Below are 20,041 nucleotides of genomic sequence, written 5' to 3'. Positions count from 1 at the left end.
GCCCAATGTAACTCTTCTTATAAAAGAGGGAAGCAGGAGAGTTGCAATCAGAAGGATACAATGCGAGAAGGACTTCACTCGATATTGCTGATTCTTCAGATAGAAAGAAACTGTGAGCCAGGAACCGAGTAACCTCTAGAAGACAGAGAGGGCAAGAAAATGGATTTGCCCCTGGAGACTCCAGGCAAGAACACAATCCTGCTGACTCCTTGGTTTTAGCCCTGTGAGACCCACTTTAGACTTCTGACCTTCAAAAATGTAAGACAATAGATCTGGGCAGTTTTAAGCCACTAATTTTGTGGTAATTTGTTACAGCAGTAATAGGAAGGAAATACATTGAATAACTGAATTTAGACGGTGTAACTTCAGAATGACCGGAAAAGTCAAAGCGGGAGGAACTAACTGCAGGGAAGAAATTAAATGCAGAGAGGGAAACCATAAAGTAAAGTTGCTTTAAGAATATATACCCCGTGGCGTGAGTGCTTGTGGTAACAATTGCATTACTAAATTGTATCATCTGTCGGTCTTTCTGGAAGTTCCCTGTAAGGCAGACCTGGACCCAGGGTGCTGTGTTTCTGTCAAACGAGTCAGGCATTTTCTGGTTCTGACTGGAGGTTATATCTGAAGTCCACGTCCAGAGACCCTGAAGTTTTGTGGGGCTCCACGAAGTTCCGGAAGGAGCTGTCTCAATTAGGGTGGTTCATTGGCGATATGAGCCACAGCTGTTTCTCCTGCATCCTTGAGATGGGGCTGAAAGGCAGGTCTCAGTGAAGGCTGTTTTCTTTTGTGGTGAGAGGATTGGACTGTGTGTGCATGTGGTGAGTAAAGCTAGAGATCCTGGTTCCCACTTAGAGGACTTCACAGATACTCTGAGGAATAGGGTCCATTTTTTCTCAGTAATCAGAGTGACAGTCAATCAATATTTGAACTAACGCAGTGTGGAAAAGAGATTAGGCAGGAAGCTGACTGAAGACAATTTGCAGTTGAAAGTGATAGGATTTGTGTGTAAAAGGAGTGAGAATCTTCATTTTCCATCCTGGACCATTAAGAGACTGGGCATGCCATTAGCTGATAGTGGAACTGAGTGGGGGAAAATGGGAGGGGAGCATTATTTTTGGTGAAATCATAGCTCTGTAGTGATTGTGGACCACCTTCTGGAGTCATTCAACTTAGAAAATTCCATCAAGGGTGTAAGAAGAAATCAGATTGGGATGATGTGATGAAAAGATGAAAATAGTTAATGTCATGGGAGTGAATGAGGTCCTCTAAGAAGGGAGTGTTGAGAATCACCTAGACACCACTTCTGTACAGTAGCAGGAAGAGCTTTTTAATGAAAAACATAGCAGTCTTGAACATCTCAAGCTGGCTAAGTGGGTGAGCAGAAATGAGAGCTGAGGTATAAACGTGACAAAGGCTAAGTAAATGTTAGGTTGGTCCCAGTGAATGGACAGAAGCAACTTTTAATGGAGTCATAAAACGTGTATAAATCTGAACTGTGAGTTGGGAGAAGAAACTCTGAGTGGAGCATGGAGAAGAGAAGCAGAAGGAGGAAAATGTTAGTGATTTGGTGATAGTGGCAGTTCTAAGGTAGAGGATGGAGAGAAGAAAATAAGTCCTGCCAATTCCTGTTGCTGAAATTAAATGACAGTATTTATGCCTCCGTGGGGCTTTGTACATTGCAGTTCTGAGCATGTGAAGGGGTTGGGCTCCAGGTGGGCCCCTTCTCCTGTGTGGGGACGTGAGCGGCAGAGGGACAGGCAGCCAGAAGCTCCGGAGCAGGAGGGATTGGCACCTATTGTATTGCCAGCACCCTGTTTTATACTGAAGTTAACACAGGAAGGGAGGGGCCAGCCCCTGCCTTTTGAGAAGCAGATGATATAATTGGGAAGGCAAGCTCTTCAAAGAGAACAGTTTTAATATAACCAAACTTGAGATGACAATTTTTAAACTAGTATTTTAAGATTTCTGAGTATAGAGTAGGTCTATTAGCCTATGTAGGCCTGACCAGGGAAGATTTCCTGGATTATGTAGGGCTTGAACTTGACGTTTGGCTATGCAGCGAGACTGATAGTAGGGTCAGCCAAAGCCTAGAATAGACCTTTGACCCCGGCCCTCAGGAGCTGCCAGTCCCTGCCTGGGCTGCCCCAGCACACAGAGCAGCTGTTAGTGGGGAGCGCATTCTTTCAGAGGGGCTGGCATTGCAAGGAAGCAGCTAGGGATCAGGGCACGGCATAGTGGGAGTACAAGTTTGGGAGATAGATCATGGTTCTATCCTCACTTAGACCCTGACCAAATGGGTGATTTTGGGAGATGTACTTAACTTTTGTTGAGTCTCAGTAAACTCATTTGTAAATTAGGAGTCAGAAGACGTATATCACAACACTGTATCTTGTGCAGTGGCCTCAATGTACCTTGTTCTCTTATCTTGTACATAGTAGGTGCAAATTTCTTTTAAGAATCCAGCTCTGTCAGGACTTCCCAGCTCTGTCTCATTCTCCTCCAGGTCATCTTCTGATCAAGTGCTTAAGTGCTCTTCCTAAAACACCCATCCAGTCGTCACTCACTTCCTTAAAGCTCTCAGCATTGCCTACAGGGGAAATGAAAGTTTTACCACCTCTCATGCCGATTTCCATTCCCAGTTGTATTACCTGCTGATCCCCCACTTACATTCAGTGTGAATGAACTGCTTGCCAATCTGCAAATACCTCAGGCTCTTCGGACCTGGAATGCCCTCCTTATGCCACCAACCTCTACTCTCCTGCATTTACCTTCTCCCCAACTTTGAAGTCTACCTCGTGCAAGGCTTTGGACTTAAATCGAAGTGTTTCCTGAATAAGCCCTGTCCCCAAAATACACCCCCCTACTTTGTGCTTTCACTCTACTGCAGCATGCTTTATATTCCACTGCATTTGCTCTTTTATGAGCTGGCTCTTCCAGTGATATGTGGGGTTGTGTGAGGGCAGAGATGATGTCTCTTTTATTTTGCTTGCCTTCACAAAGCCTGCGATGGTAGTTAATTAAATGTGTTGAGTGAAAGAATGAATGAAGGAATGAAGCCAACTGTCCTCTCACTAACTCCTCCCTGGTTAGACTGGGACTGAATTGCACAGCTGAATTTTTTTAGAGCAACTTTTCCTATCGTTTTTCTCTTTACCTAGAAAGTCGGGAGGCAGTCAAGTAGCCAAAGACATGCTTTTAAGTTTAATTTTACCTCGGAACCCCCACTCTCCTGCCTGGCATGGTTAGACAGGCTCTGTGTCCCCACAAGAGTGTCCTTGCTTGAGAGTCTAAGAAGACAGGTCCCTCCCTGCAGGCTTTGTTTGGGGACTGAAATGGTCAATGCCTCTTTCAGCCTGAATGTATTGGATTCATGCCAACCCCTCCATTCTGTGTTGGTGACCTCCCTCCTTCGTGTCTGTGAAGGAAGGGAGAAATTACTTATTACCACAGTCAAGTTAGGGAATTCTGAATCTGAGTACCCTCATGTCTGGGTACACCTCAGGAGCAAGACTGGCCTCAGGCAAAAAAAAAGACTGACCTTCCAATCTCCCTTTCTCCAGTCTGCTCTCTATCCTCAATATCAAATTGTCTCCTTTGTGCCTTTGTGTGTGTGTTTTTCCTTCTGTAGCCTGTTCCTTGGAAAGTATATTTTCTGCTAGAGGTTTGATTCTGGAGGGGCATTCATCACCCTTATTACGTCAGCTTTTCCTAACTAAGTTCCTCTTCAGAGAGTGACTTTAAGTGAAAGTTGGACGGCTGCCTCACTCTCACCTCTCTGTAAGGATGATGACCACCTACCTTCCCTGCTATGGGATTGCAGAGGTGAACAGTGAGCTCAAGAGGATATTACGTGTTAGGTGTGTATATTACATACACAAGTGGGACCTGGAAGCAGACTCCTGGTTCAAATTCCGGCTCTCCATTTATTAGCCGTATGGTTTAGGCAAGCTGCTTACCCTCTCTCAGCTGCTGGTTTGTCATCAGTAAAATGGAAATACCTATTTTTGAGGTTTGTTGTGAGCAATAAATGAACATGATGTAGGGGCTTGTAGATTATGCTTCGTTAGTCTGGAGTTAACCTGATCTTTCTGCGTATTGCTGTGTGACCTTGGGAAGCTGATAAAGCTCTTTGCCTCAGTTTGCTCATCTGTAATATGGGAATGAGTGCCCACCTCATGGAGTTTTATATAATGAGAAGATGCAAAGCTTCCTAAGAAAGTGCCAGTTAATACTCACACATTCCCACCCTTGTGTGATTCCAAGTGTTATAAGAATTAAATGAAATAGTAACTCAAAGAGCCTTGATGCACTAAGGTATCCAGTATTCCCTTAAATGTAAACTTCCCTAAGATCCTGGTGATAAAGAACTAGATGAATTTTTTTAACCTCTTTTTGACATCCATGTAACATTTGGGGTGCGGGTTACAAAAAATGATCACAATATGTGTCTATATCTGCACTTCAGGGGAAGGAATCTGAGCTATATGACCCAGCTGACTTTATAGCCCTGAATGCCCAGGAAAGTGTGCTTCATGGTGTTAGATTACAGGGTTTGACTCTTACCCAGAATATTCATGAATAGTGAACATGATTGAGTCTAAGTAGTTTGAGAGTGTTTTAAGCACTTTTAGTTTTGTAGACTTGCAAAAAGTGATTATGAGATTTTTTTTTTTTATTAAGAAAGCAAACACGTATAGTGGCAGTTTCCTATTGGCTATAAATCAAACTGGGCCAAATTTGTCAAGTGAAGAGTTTGTGGCAGATCTGTGGGTCTCAAGCTTGAGCACCCCATCAGGATCACTGTGGAGGGCTGGTTAAAATAGATGGCTGGGCCCCACCCCCATAGTTTCTGATCGGCAGGTCTAGGGTGGGGCTGAGATTTTGCATTTCTAATGAGATCCTGCTGATGCTGATGATACTAGTCCTTAGGTCAGCTGAAATTTGTGTAATAAGCACCCCCTGGGGAGTCCTTTAGAAACAGGAATTATCAGGCCCACTGCAGATGGTCAGAAAGCCTGGTGACGTGCAAGCTTAAGCACACTGGGTAATTCTTCTTTGTACATTTTTTATTGAAATACAGTTGACAATAGTTTCAGTCATACAACATAGTAATTAAACAACTATATACACTACAAAATGCTCACCAAGGTAAGTCTAGTTATCATCTGTCACCAAACAAGGTTATTACAATATTATAGACTCTGCTCCCTAGGCTACATTTTCCATTCCCATGATTGATTTATGTGGAAGTTTGTACCCCAGTGACTCTCATGGTGGGGCAGACTTGGAAAAGACTGGGAAAGAATAATATTCAGCGCCTCCCCCTGGTCTGCCTTCAGAGTTGATGGACACAGACTAAAGCTTAGAGGAGGAGGAAATGCTTATTTACTTGGGAGCTCTCACTGAATGCAGAGTCAATTTAGATTACAATTAGTATAGGGAGATGGTTCTCCACCCCGCCTGCATAATATTAGCTGGGGATCTTTCTGATCTGCATGCTCAGTCCACACCACGAACAAGTACATCAGAGTCTTGAGAGTGGATCCCAGGTATCATTTTTGTTGTTGTTGTTGTTTAATTTTTCTAGGAGTTTTTAATGTGCATTCAAGGTTAAGAATGACAGAAGTAGATCTGGATCCTGACCTCCCTTTTGCACCAAATTAGTTGCATGACCTAGGGAGTTCTCTAAGGCCTTTGGAATAAGCGTTCTTTGTAAATTGAGTGGAGGTAGGGCACATGGGAAAGGAAATGCAAGTTTGTTTGGACTAGATCAGTGGTTTTTCAACCTTGGCTATATCACCCGGGGGAATTAAGGATCTACTGACATGCAGGCCCCACTTCCAGAATCTCTGCAGTAGGACCTGGGCCTTGGTGGTTTCTAACTCTCCAGATGATTAGAATATGCATCTAGGGATAGAGCTATTGGATTAAAGAATTTCTAAAATCCCTTCAGAGTCATACGTTATATATTCCTATACATGTTGGTCATTACTTCTATAGCCAATGTCAAATCATCTGAAGAATTTGCTAATTATAAGTGTCAGACATCTTCCATCAGATCACTTTCCCCACCGTGTGTTAGTATTTACCGCATTGTAATGGCTTGCTTAACCATATACGAGGAGTTAACCTGTTGTGGAACACTGTTTGCTTGGCACCTTACATTTATTCTCATTGCAAAAATTAGGCATCATTATATCTATTTTATAGAGGGGGATAGGACAACCTAAAGAGAATCAAACTGGGCCAAATTTGTCAAGTGAAGAGTTTGTGGCAGATCTGTGGGTCTCAAGCTTGAGCACCCCATCAGGATCACTGTGGAGGGCTGGTTAAAATAGATGGCTGGGCCCCACCCCGATTGGCAAAACTACCCAGTTGCTTTATGCCAATACTGGCATAAAGTCCTATACTGGTTGCTTTATGCCAATACTTTTCAAAACTGCAATGTCTGGGAAATTACCTGGGATCCTATAAAATGTGGACTGTGCTTCAACAGGTTTAGAGCAAATCTGAGATTATGGGTTTCTAACTATCCCCCAGGTGATGGCTTTTCTTAAAACCTTGAGGACAGTGCTTTGAGTAACAGAGTTCTACCCCATATTCTCTCACTCTGAAGGGGTGAGCCAGACTCCACTCTTCAAGCATTATTATGGGTCTAATATGTCCTCACACATACAAGATACAACTTCTACACACAACCTATTTATCAAGAGCGCTCTATTCCCCAAAGCAGACCTTTTGGGAGTCTGCACATCTTTTAGAGATACTGCCTCCAACCTGATTTTCTCACTGATTCTTTGTGAATTCCCTTAAAAGTCTTGAACATATTCTTTGCAACACTACCAAACTTAGCAGCTCTTTAGGCCCTGAAGATAGATGAATTTAAAGAAAAGCTATATGGGGTGAAACGATGAATGATGCAATAGATGTTAGGTAAATATAAAGGGGTAAGTGATAAAGAAATCCTTGCCTTTGAGAACATTACCAGAAAAGAGCTTTTGAAATGAAATGAGCACAGAGGGCATCACTGAACAGAGGCAAAGGCAGCTGGGACTAGAACACTGGGGACAACTCATCTCCTGGTGTCTAAGCAGACAACACAAGACCAGTCCTTGTATTGATAACTGCCCTATACTCAAGGATTAGCAAACTTTTACTAAAAGTATTAAATATTTTAGGCTTTCTGGGCCATGCAAGGTCTCATGGCATGTGTGTATGTGTGTGTGTTCAGCACCCTTCACATATGTGAAAACCTGTATTCTTAGCTTGGAGGTCATACACAGATAAGCCACTGGCTACATTTGGCTTGTGGTCATAGAGTGTTATTCACATTCACAAATAACACCAATGAAAATGTGCATCTCTATATCCATAATATTCAATTGTGAAGTAATAGGTATTATGCCCTTTGAAAGAAATGTATTCAGGCTTCAGGAAATGTTAAAATAATACCTGTGATTATAGCCTTCTTAGCTGAGAGCATTTACACTGATGAAGACCCTCAAATATCTTCCTAGCTCTCCTCTTCTCTCCCTTCCTCTCTGTGCACACACACAATATTATTTGTGTTCCCACAACTAGTATACTTACTAAACCTGGATCCCATTGGGGGAAAAAAAATGCAGAGGCTATTCTAGACAAAAGGCCCCAGATAAACAGCTATCCTGGAGAACACAAAGCTGAACAGAAGCAAGATGCATAAAGTTTCCTCATTACTTGCTCCTTTTTGGGACTATTAGTCAGAATGCCATCTTTAGCTTTATTTCACAAAGCAGACTGAGAGACTAGGCTGACTGGACATTCACTCAGACGACTGATACAGCTAAAGGAAAAAAATGACTCACTGAAAATGACAGCAAGATGGTTCTCCTATAGAAGGTTGCCAAGCTGAGGTATATTTGAAGGGCATTGTGGGGCCTGGCCTATTCTGACAAGTATAGCTTATGAGCGTAACCTTGGCTGGGAGTTGACATGAACTTTTTGCAAGCACAGCTGCTACATCCATTTGGACCTGGCCATATTCTCCTGAGGGCCTGCAGAGGAAAAAGGATGCACCTGGGGCCTATGTCTGGTCCTGCTCTGGACTCTCCTCGCTGCATCTGTTGGCCAGCAAGGTGGAAGTGGCTGCTTCAAGGTCACCTTGGAACAAAAGAGACTCTATGTGGTAAGGTTCATTTTGGATGAGTCTCAGGTGACATGGAATATCTGCTGCTCACCCTCTGGTGTGCCTGCCTGCTCTTTGAGCATCATGGAAACGTGCTAGATTTCAGAGCAAATCAAGGACTGTAATATTTGCAGGCATCAGTAGGCCCTTGTGGACCCTGGAAGGAAGAGAATGCAGTACACTCAACAAGGGAGCTTCCAGCATGGGAGAGATTTGTAAAAGCTTCTGTTTAGCAGTGGAATCAGGAGGCATTGACTGGCTCTGGGTGTGTGCCTTGTAGGACAGAGGCAGGAAGAATATATAATAGCTGCATTTGATGAAAGTGAGATAAGAGAAGTTAAGCAGATTTGAGGGACTAAATCTGGGAACACTCCAGTAGGCAGGAAAGATAGGAAGAGAACTTATATAGGTGTCTGAGGACTGGGGAGGAGCTGGCTAGAAGAACATTTCTTTAGCCTCTTGCCTTGTGTGGCCTAGGACCAGAATCAGATCAACTTCCTCACCCCCAACCCCATTGTTCTAGACCTAAGAGCCCTCTGAGGTTATCCAGCAGGTTCCCAGGATTTCTCCCAGGACAATGCCCATTGCAGTGACCAGGTACAGGGTTCTGCCAAGGAGCTGCTAGGGGGCCAGTAGCTTCTGTTAGATCTATTCTAGGTCATTGTCTTAGGCTGCCTGTGCAGACTGCTAAACCCCCGATGGAGACAGCGTTTCAAGGGATTAGGTGGAACAGGGAGTGAGGAAAGATGAAGGGGATATCCAAGAAGGGTGTAAGTCTGGATGAAAGTCTGCAAAAAAATAGTCATTTTGCTAATTCAAAACAAAACAGTGCAGTGTGAGCCTCCTGCTTCAGGAAGGAGTGGTTGATAAGGCTACTCTGGGCCACTTATATTGCCTTCTCTTGATTCTGTTTACCAGGAGACTTCTTGTGTAAATGCTTGGGCAGTAGAAATGTCCTAGAAGGCTTTCTTGGTGTCCCATGTCTTTCCTTTCTTGCTTTTTTTGTTTTTTGTCTTAGGACTTAATATTGTTAAGTAGACCAGGGAGGGACACGTGTTTAGAGGCTAAAAACGTGTGCCCCTCTCTGGCCTACCTAATTTTGTTAATTGCATCTGTGTCATAAATACAATAATGTGATACCTTTCCCATTTCCTCCTGGGAAGATGCTGTGGCATTTTTGACAGGTCTGACAAAACTGACTGGTTATTCTGCCTAAGTTTTCATCCAAACCAGGAGTTTGTATGAACAAATACCCTTGGCTTGTGGGTCATATGGTCTCTGTTGCAATTACTCAGCTCTGCCCTTGTGCTACAAAAACAGTCGTAGACAGTACAAAAGCAAATGAGCAAGGATGTGTTCCAGTATGACTTTATTTATCAGGAAAGATGGTTAGAGGAAGAAGACACAAGAAGTATTTTAGATAAAGATAAAAGAGCTTAAAAAAAGCTGCCTGTCCTTATACATTTCCCAACACATTGTCTAGGGGGGCCTGCAGTTTCTACAGTGTATATTTTTCCTTACAGTTCTTAAGGACGTGGAAACATCTTAATTGGGTGAAGGTGTTCTATTGGGAAAATATTAGAGAATATTATATTTTCTCTAGGAGGAGAAAATATTACCGTAGTGGATAGTTGCTTTGATTAATCAATTAACATCCTCTTCTTAAACAATGACAAGAAGGAATAGGATCCAGTAGAGAGAAGACGAGGGCAGGAGGTAGAAGAATATCCAGGTTGGGAAGGCTGCTTTGGGACCACATTTATACCTGCTCCGTGCAAGGTCTTACACAGGGAACCACAGCTGCGCAAGGATGAATCATGCAAAACATTATTGAGGCGGCTGACATTTGATTGATGATGCATGCCATTTATATGTGTCTGTATATTTCATTATGTATCCATCCCTCTGTATACCCCGCAAATAATAAATAAAACAATAACATGTGGTAAGTAGTCACCAGGGGTGCAGGCAATAAGCCTGGAGAGGTTTTGAAGAGGGGTCTACTCCCACTAACCAGTGTGAATGGGAAGTCTTCAGGGACACGTGGGTCATTCACTGAACCTTGACTGATTGCTAAGGGTTCAACTGGTGGGAGCACCTGCCCACCCCTCCCCTCCACTGCCCCCAGCCTGAAAATAAAACGCAACAAACAAAACTCAAAAACCTGAGGCATAAAGTGGAAGTGAGGACTTCTCTCTCCCTCGTCAACTGGTACTTCTGTGCAAAGGGGACTGAGATCACAGATTCAATATTGGCTTGAATGGTCAGAATCCCTCTGCACTGTGATTTTGGCCTTGGTTCCACACTTACACTTGTCATGAAATGCATGAGCCCAGGTTATAGAGAATAATGCATTCATTTATTCATCTGGATCATCTTCTGCAAACACTCCTTGACTTCGACTAAAAGTCAAGCACCTGGAGCTCTTGGCCTACTAATATGTAGCAGGGGATTCATCTCATACATACATGAAGGTCATCATGTTGTATTCAGTGGAAATAGGTAAGATTTCACTTTCTTACACAGGACTCTGAGAAACCAAATAATAGTGGAGAGTAATAATTCAGGTCCTCAGGGAAAGGCAGGAGAAAACACAATCCCAGGAGGCCATCTGTAATTAAAAGGACATTTCATTCATTATATGATTTCAGATAACACATGCTAAGTTTCTTCTATCCTTTTTACACAACCACACAGTATTGATGAACAGGCATCACGAAGGCATTAGGTGATGCTTTATTGCATTATTTTAAGCTACTGAGGTTTTTATATATGAAGGGTATAGATTTATGTTGATGATTCAGCTATGAAGCGAGCACATCAATTTGTTCATGAATGTGAGCTGGTGATTACCTCCATTAAAGTCACCAGGGCAGACTGATCACTTTAATTTGGGCCAAAGCATGCAAACAGCATTTGTTAGTGGTATGTGTGCACCTAGGAACACAGGCAGAGGAGCTGTTCTGCATCCCGGAGGAACCCTAGGAAAGCAGATTTGTGTTCTCATAGATGTATATGTACAGGCAAGGGTATGAAGCCTGGTGGGACCTGGAAGAAATTGCTTCCTACCATCGCTTAGCAGGATATTGTATGTTTCATTTGGTAGTAACTGCTGAATGCTGACTGGATGATAAGCTGCAGAAAGAACAACTCAGAAAATGTATCCTTGCTTCTAATTCCAGATCATAGAACTCAGGGCCTTCCTAGGTATGGTCAGGCAGTATGAATGGTGCTCTACTTTATCAGCATGAAGGTAACTTGTGGGATTTAGTAAATTTCAAAAATTGGAATGAGTACTTGTGATCCCAGCTATGTGTTGGGTTTAGTGAAGTCTGTCCTGCAGGAAATCAGTCTAACTGGGGAAATACAAAGTGACTTCTTAAGCAATCCTGATTTATACTTGAGGTTGGTAGGATGATAGTTGAAAACGTATTCAGATGATGTGGCCAAGAAAGCAAGGAGAAACAGAGCTGCCGTGTGAGATGTGATGGTGGTGACCCTGGGGAATTAGTCATCGACTCATTGCTGGGGACCTTTCAGAAAACCAAATGCCACAACAGCTTCCCCCACCCAGAAAGTCCACTTCTGACAGGAGTAAAACCTGGATGCCTAAGTGTGGATAAAATGAAAGTTCCTGTGGCCAGGACTCTCACCTGGCCCTGGTCGACTAGCTCACTATACAAAATATGTTGCTGTTAACTCTATATAAAGAGCTCTGCCCAGTGCTCTGTGCGACACGGTGGCATGGCTGCAAGGCTTCAGGAGAGCAGCGCAGAGGCTGGAGTGATGGCAGCGCCGAGGACAGAGGCCCGGAGGACTGCTGTGGGGACAGAGAGGCCCAGAGGCAGAGACGGGCTTGCTGCCTGCAGACTGACTCTGAGTGAATGGGATTTTAGTGTTTGACCTGCCACCATGGGAATAAAGTTGGGTATAACCCTTTCACCCCAAAAATGTTCTACTGTCATTTCTTTTGTCACACTGAATGCATAGTGAACTTGGCTGGGGCTAAAACCCACTGGCAAGACACTAAGGATGTATGTGACTTTGTTTCTGGAAACAGTGAACACTGACAACTCCTTTCAATGTGTGACAAAAGGGAATTATCAATAATGAAGCAAAACATTCTGGAATTTTACTCAGTGTAAAAAAAATGATTTCAATTATATAAAGAATCTGGAAAATATTGTGATAGATTAAATGGTGACATAAAGATGTTTACTGAGATTGAGACTTCACAAAGATTACATGTTGAGTTACATGCTAAGCAAATGATCATATATAAGGTAGACTTCCCTTTATTCTTTCCCTGCCTCCATTTTGTTTCCTTTGTAGCAGTGTGTACAATGTGAACTTTAAAAATGCATTCACTTGTTAATTTCATCAAAATATAAGCTGCTGTAGAGAATATAAGTAATATTTAACTTCATTACTGTTTATTTTCAACATGTGGTATATATTAGGCACCCAGTATTTGAATGGCTGATGCTATCAGTGATTGGATATTGTTATGAAAATATACTTTTAGAGTGACGTTTTAATAACATGCATAGTAAGGAAAATAACATTTGTCAAAACCTTACTGGGTGCTGGATTAAGTACTCCATTTTTCATTTCATCTTATTACCACTTGATATTATTTTTATACTTATAGTTGAGGAAATTGAGGCTCACAGCAGCAAAGCCCCCTGCCTAGCTGGCAAGAAAATAAGAGTCAGGATGTAAAGCCCAGTCTGTCTGACTCCAAAGCTCAGGCTCTTGACCATTATATGGTTTTTTAAAAAGTAGGATATGTAGAATAATTGAGTCTCAGATGCTTTTAAAGGTCTCTTAAAACCAAAGCAAGAAACTGTTTGCCCCTTCCTCCTGTCCCCAGGATCTTCATGCAGCCGCAGGTGCCAACCTCCTCTGAGCCCCTTCTCTGATAAAATTATCCCTGTTTCGGTCTCCTCTGTCCTTCAGAATATCAGTTACTGGCAACCAGGTTGATAAAGTCATTGCAGTCCGAGGTAGCTGCATTTCAAAAGGATTCCATCTACCTCAGCGTAAAAGAGAGAGAGCAAATGACTTCTGGGTCAGCCAGGCCTTTCCGACTGTCCTCAAATCAAGTTGTGAAGGTGGCCCTTAGGTCTGTGTCCATCTCTGTGGAAGGCCATTGTCTTAAGGTTAAATCCCTGTCTTAACATCAGCTGCTTCTGTCTTGCACCTCAAAGATTTCAGGGAAGTGTATCATTTTGTCTCTTGCTGAACTGTAAAATTCCATCTGTAATATACGAGGCGTGTTCTGAGTCCTTGGGATTCTATACAAGATAGGTATGTGTGGACTAAGACTGTTTTGTGCGTCAGTCATAGCAGTGCAGATAACTGAATAGATCTTCAGATTGAGACCATCGCACCCCTCATCGCTGTGATCATTACAGAGAACAACAGTCTGCATGGGACTCGTGCCATCATCTCTTCTCTTCATGGTTTTATATGACCATGTGACAGTGGGGACTGGAATTTCCATAAATTCCGTTTTAATAGTAAATAAGTTAATTTTATCTTCAAATTTATGGTGATGATGCAATATTAACATGAGGAGAAAGTGCTTTATAAACCTCCAAGTTTATTTCAATAGACTGCTCTTCTTAAAACACCAATATGATACCTGAAGCTGTAAAAATTAATGAAATGATAAAGTTTTGGGGGGTTGAATGCACCAAATACATGCTGGTGCTTGGAAATGAACAGAAGTGTGAGTATTAAAAATGTAACTTGACTTCTAGGACCAGAGAAGAAGAAAACGTTCTCATCTTTCTGATGCACCTCATTATCACTTTGGAGTTAAGTGCCTAAATACTTTACTAGCGGAAGTTTTTAATGTCTAATTAAAGCTCATCCTTCTAGGCAGTCTGGCTTCTTGTAAACATTCAAACAGGACTGTGGCATTTTTGAGATGGAGGTGCTTTCTGTAGTGATGTCCACACAAAACCAAATTTCATAGCAATGACCTGCTCTTCATCTGGAGCTTTGAGCCATGCAGTGTGTGTGTGTGTGTGTGAGATTAAAAACGTCTTGCATTTTAAATGGTCACAGTATATTTTTATGAGGGCTCTACACATTTCTGATCTTGTCAATTTTATCTCTGCCATCAGGGTCCATGGAATATCTCTATTATTTTTGGTTAGCTAAGGTGACTACTGAAAGGTTAAGGAAGGGATGCTAATTGTACACATTCAGTTCAAGGAGTAAGTTCCCTTCTTAGACTCAGCATCAGTTTTCCTTGTTAGTTTACTTGCCCTAATCTTCCTATTGATATTTTTGTTTGCTTCATCTACTTACACAGTGTGCCACCAGAAAAGCAAAGATATATATATATATATATATATATATATATATATATATATATATATACACACACACCACATATATATATATATACACCAATCTATAAGCATCCAGAACATTGTGATATTCAGGCAATCAGAAAAGAAGCATTGTAAGATGGTTATCTTACCTCTCCTTGATGCTTACTGATTCCCACACAGAGGACTGATCACTCCTTTTTTGCTCTTAAAGCTCTTACAAACAGCAATACACAATTTAGTGATGACAGTTGTTAAGCTTCCTTCTCCTCAGCACTGTCAGTTTTTAAGGCATTAAGTCACAGATAGAAGACTTGGCCCAGTCCTTTCTGCTATCACTTCCCAAATCCATTGTGTTCCTCAGAAGTTACAGAGGAGGACTTCCTTAAGAGATTACTAGGAAGTAAGTATAATTAGCTCCACTAAGGAACTATACAGTTTCATAGCCTATGTCATTTCAAAAATTCCAAATCAATCTTAATACCCCAACATTTAACAGTTAATGATACTCTTTGTTTTCTAAGCTTCCAGAAAGGCAAATGAGTAAATTATGAACAGCTCAAGAGTAGAAAAAACAGAGGCCATACCTAGCCCATGTATGTTACCTGCCTGGTTGACTTAATTGGGTTTCAAAATTCTATTAAATTGAATCAGAGGAAAAGCTTTCAGCTTCTTGCTGTTCAGAATGTTGGCTGTGGGTTTATCATATATGGCCTTTATTATGTTGAGGTACTTGCCCTCTATTCCCATTTTGCTGAGAGTTTTTATCATGAATGGATGTTGAATTTTGTCAAATGCTTTTTCAGCATCTATGGAGATGATCATGTGGTTTTTGTTTTTTTGTTGATGTGGTGGATTATGTTGATGGATTTTCGAATGTTGTACCATCCTTGCATCCCTGGGATGAATCCCTATTGGTCATGGTGTATGATCCTTTTGATGTATTTTTGAATTTGGTTTGCTAATATTTTGTTGAGTATTTTTGCATCTACGTTCAGCAGGGATATTGGTCTGTAGTTTTCTTTTTTGGTGGGGTCTTTGCCTGGTTTTGGTATTAGGGTGATGTTGGCTTCATAGAATGAGTTTGGGAGTATTCCCTCCTCTTCTATTTTTTGGAAAACTTTAAGGAGAATGGGTATTATGTCTTCCCTGTATGTCTGATAAAATTCCGAGGTGAATCCATCTGGCCCGGGGGTTTTGTTCTTTGGTAGTTTTTTGATTACCGCTTCAATTTCGTTGCTGGTAATTGGGCTGTTTAGATTTTCTGTTTTTTTCTGGGTCAGTCTTATAAGGTTGTATTTTTCTAGGAAGTTGTCCATTTCTCCTAGATTTCTCAGCTTGTTAGCATATAGGTTTTCATAGTATTCTCTAATAATTCTTTGTATTTCTGTGGGGTCCGTCATGATTTTTCCTTTCTCGTTTCTGATACTGTTGATTTGTGTTGACTCTCTTTTCCTCTTAATGAGTCTGGCTAGAGGCTTATCTATTTTGTTTATTTTCTCGAAGAACCAGCTCTTGGTTTCATTGATTTTTGCTATTGCTTTATTGTTCTCAATTTTATTTATTTCTTCTCTGATCTTTATTATGTCCCTCCTTCTGATGACCTTAGGCCTCATTTGTTCTTGTTTTTCCAATTTTAATAATTGTGACATTAGACCATTCATTTGGGATTGTTCTTCCTTCTTTAAATATGCCTGGATTGCTATATACTTTCCTCTTAAGACTGCTTTTGCTGTATCCCGCAGTAGTTGTGGCTTTGTGTTGTTGTTGTCATTTGTTTCCATATATTGCTGGATCTCCATTTTGATTTGGTCGTTGATCCATTGATTATTTAGGAGCGTCTTGTTAAGCCTCCATGTGTTTGTGAGCCTTTTTGCTTTCTTTGTACAGTTTATTTCTAGTTTTATGCCATTGTGGTCTGAAAAGTTGGTTGGTAGGATTTCAATCTTTTGGACTTTACTGAGGCTCTTTTTGTGGCCTAGTATGTGGTCTATTCTGGAGAATGTTCCATGTGCACTTGAGAAGAATGTGTATCCTGTTGCTTTTGGATGTAGAGTTCTGTAGATGTCTATTAGGTCCATCTGTTCTAGTGTGTTGTTCAGTGCCTCTGTGTCCTTACTTATATTCTGTCTGGTGGATCTGTCCTTTGGAGTGAGTGGTGTGTTGAAGTCTCCCAAAATGAATGCATTGCATTCTATTTCCTCCTTTAGTTCTGTTAGTATTTGTTTCAGATATGTTGGTGCTCCTGTATTGGGTGCATATATATTTATAATGATTATATCCTCTTTTTGGACTGAGCCCTTTATCATTATGTAATGTCCTTCTTTATCTTTTGTTACTTTCTTTATTTTGAAGTCTGTTTTGTCTGATACTAGTATTGCAACACCTGCTTTTTTCTCTCTGTTGTTTGCATGAAATATCTTTTTCCATCCCTTGACTTTAAGTCTGTGCATGTCTTTGGGTTTGAGGTGAGTCTATTAAATTGAATCATACTGACCAACATCTTTTGATTTACAATCTAGTAACACTAATCTACTAATGGCCTATTGGCCACTTCTTTGCTCACTTTACTCTTTTTTCAAGTATCTAATGAATCTAGTCCATTATTCCCTCTACACCTCCACCCCGTGTAGACTATCATGCTAACTTTTTTTTTTTAAGGGAGAAAATATTGTTATTTGGAAAGCAGGATATTTTATTTTATCAAAGTTTCTAGTATAACATCAGAACTGTAGTTAAAGAACAGGCAGTTAAATAAATCAAGTATGCTTACTGTGTACAGTTGTGTCAGACTGATGTTGAAATGTTAGCTGGTATTTCAAAGTACTTACTGATTGGGAACTGCCTCAAAGACTGAACTTAGTGTTTGCTGCCAGAGGTCCACAAATGACAGTACATCAAACCACACTCAGCATCACCGTGATGCCAGTCCATCTAGTGAGAGCAGAGAGGCAAGCAGAAAGAAAAAAATGAAGGTGGGAATTTGAATGGAGTCCATGACCAATTTAAATACACAAGCCTGTTGCTGGAGATAGTGAAATTCTTAGCATCATATTGGAAATATTTTCAGAATGTTTCAGAATGCAAGGTAAACAAAATTCTGATTTGAAGTGGACAAAGTGGACTTACACAGCAGGAGTACATTGCAGAGTGGTGGCTGCCAGACTTCAAGATTTATGGATCAGTAAATTAAAGAGAAGAAATAATTGGAGGACTATCAGGAGTTGCCAGCTCTTTATATTTTTGTCAAGTGTTGCTAGCACTGTTCTCCCTATTAAGACTCTGCTGGGCATTGAGGTTCCCATATTAGATCTAAGCCATAATAGTTTAATATTTAAATGAAGGGTGAAGAAACATTCCAAAAGATACAAAGAGAACTTCATTATCCCCTGTGGAATTTACTGGTTGGGATCTCCCTCACATGAGCCCAATTCATTTCTGCCCTAGGGCTCTAGGGATCAGCTTCTGCCTACTGACCTGCAGCAAGTGTGAGCCAGAGATGGTGTGCTCTAGAGAGCCACCTCTGTGACTTCCACCATTCACTTACGGTTGTCCTCTTCTGCACTCAGGCTGGTACAGTTTCTGTGACTTACACTATATCCCCCTGACATGCAGACTACTACAAGAAATTGTTTCACCGGAGCTGGTGATGTAATAGATATGGCAGTTATTATTTTTTTAATTCTCTTATTATGCAATATTTCAGGCACATCCAAAAGCATAGCATATATAACAAACCATCATATATGTCACCCAGTATCAACAATTATGAACTAATGGCCAATTTTGTTTTTCTGTACCGCTACTTCCCCTACTTTGGGTAATTGCGAAGCAAACCTCAAACATATCATTTCCTCCATAAGCATCTTCTATCTGCATCTCTACAAACAATGGATACCATACAATATAAAGTATTAGAACACACTTTAAAATATTAATTCTTTAATATAAAAAACAACAATCAATAATTGTATTTGATTATTTCACAATGTACTTTTCTTTATGTATTTATTCATTTATATATTGGTGAATGTATATATTTATTCAGGATCCAAAAAGTTCTTTCTTTTTCCTGTTACTTTATCACCATCCAGATTTCCATGAACACATCCATGTGGTTTTATTTTACATACTTGTCTCTTGGATTTCCTATAAACTGAGAGTTTATCCTAAGGCTGATCATTCCAGATTTTATTTTTTTGGCCAGAACATTTCATAGGTAGTGTTCTGTCCTTCTGTCAAGAGATATATATAATATCTAGTTCTCTCTTATTTATATACATGTTTATGTCAACAGCCACTGAGTCCTTCATTTAGTGTGCTGGTATTTTCGTTTCTTCTTACAAAGATGCAAGCAAATAAAAAATTTATCAAGATGTGGTTCCTGGAACATCTTTTAAGTTTTCATGTTGGTGTCGTTATATAATCATATGCCAAGCTCTTCAGCAATTGTCTACTGCAGTGCAAAAGTGTGGCCACAAGTCTCTCACACACCAAGCAAGGATGATAAAGAGCAAACAGAGCCATCATCTGAAATCATCATCTTTTCATAAAATGAAAGGTTGTTCAAGAGCAGAAATAATGAAGAATTTCATTGAAGATCAAAAAAAAGTTTAAATACACATATCTTTCTGGAAAATTCACACCATCCTGATTTTTCTCATGCCACCAAGGACAGGGACACTGCATTCTGCACTCAAACAACAGACCAGAATATAGGAACCATTGTTTAGCACCATAATATTGGTGAATATCTGTTAGGAAGTAATGTGATATTTGTCTAGCCAAATTAAACAGGTAACTCAACTTTATCTTTGAAAGTATCTTTCATCTATGATGTATTTTGCAATATGTAAGTTTCACTATATGTACTTTTTAAAGAGCTGTTCTTCAATAAACACATGTTGAGCACCAATTTTATGTCACAATCTGGCATTGGGAATATAAAATACCCTGGACTGCAAATATAACAAAGATTAATAAAAATGCAGAGTGGAGACACCAAAAATGGAGAACCTGCTTATTAATTTTTGCTCTGCAAGGAAGCTCACACACCTGGGCACTGGGTATCCTGCAAATGGTACAATAGGGCATGTTTGTCTTCCTAAGACTTATTTTGAAAACTAAGTATAATAATAAATTATCTGAAGAATCAAAGGTAAACTATAATTATTATAAGAAACTACATGATAATGTTTGGAACTCAGTCTGCAGTTTTTTACTGTAATAGACTTAATGTCTTAAAATCCTCAAAATGGGGTTCTTTACACTAGTGACATATTGAAGTGATCTTTGAAATTATTCCTAGTGTCACCATCTACCCATCTTTTGCTGATGAGGAAACAGTCCTCCTAAGGTGAAGTGACTTACAGAACCCGTCAGTGGTGGAGCCTCCTGACCCCCAGTTCTCTTTCTCCCCACTGCTCCACACTGTCTATCTAAGGTGTCTTTTGCATTAGGAACTATTCACATATGTAGTGCATTTTCATCTCCCAGGGCTTTAAGGCTTGGCAGGGAGGCAGCCTGGTTCGTG

The 20,041-nt window shown here is 40.7% G+C and overlaps 1 protein-coding gene across 7 annotated transcripts in view; it reads left to right on the top strand.

Moving 5' to 3' along the window:
- Positions 1 to 20,041, top strand: part of CTNNA2 (catenin alpha 2) — a 1,115,489-nt gene that overhangs the window by 995,446 nt on the left and 100,002 nt on the right. The window lies entirely within an intron of this gene.

This window comes from Manis javanica, chromosome 1 (assembly GCF_040802235.1).
Source record: "Manis javanica isolate MJ-LG chromosome 1, MJ_LKY, whole genome shotgun sequence".
NCBI lineage: Eukaryota > Metazoa > Chordata > Mammalia > Pholidota > Manidae > Manis > Manis javanica.
Note: the sequence above shows the minus strand (reverse complement) of the source record. Positions and strands in the feature narration are given on the sequence as shown.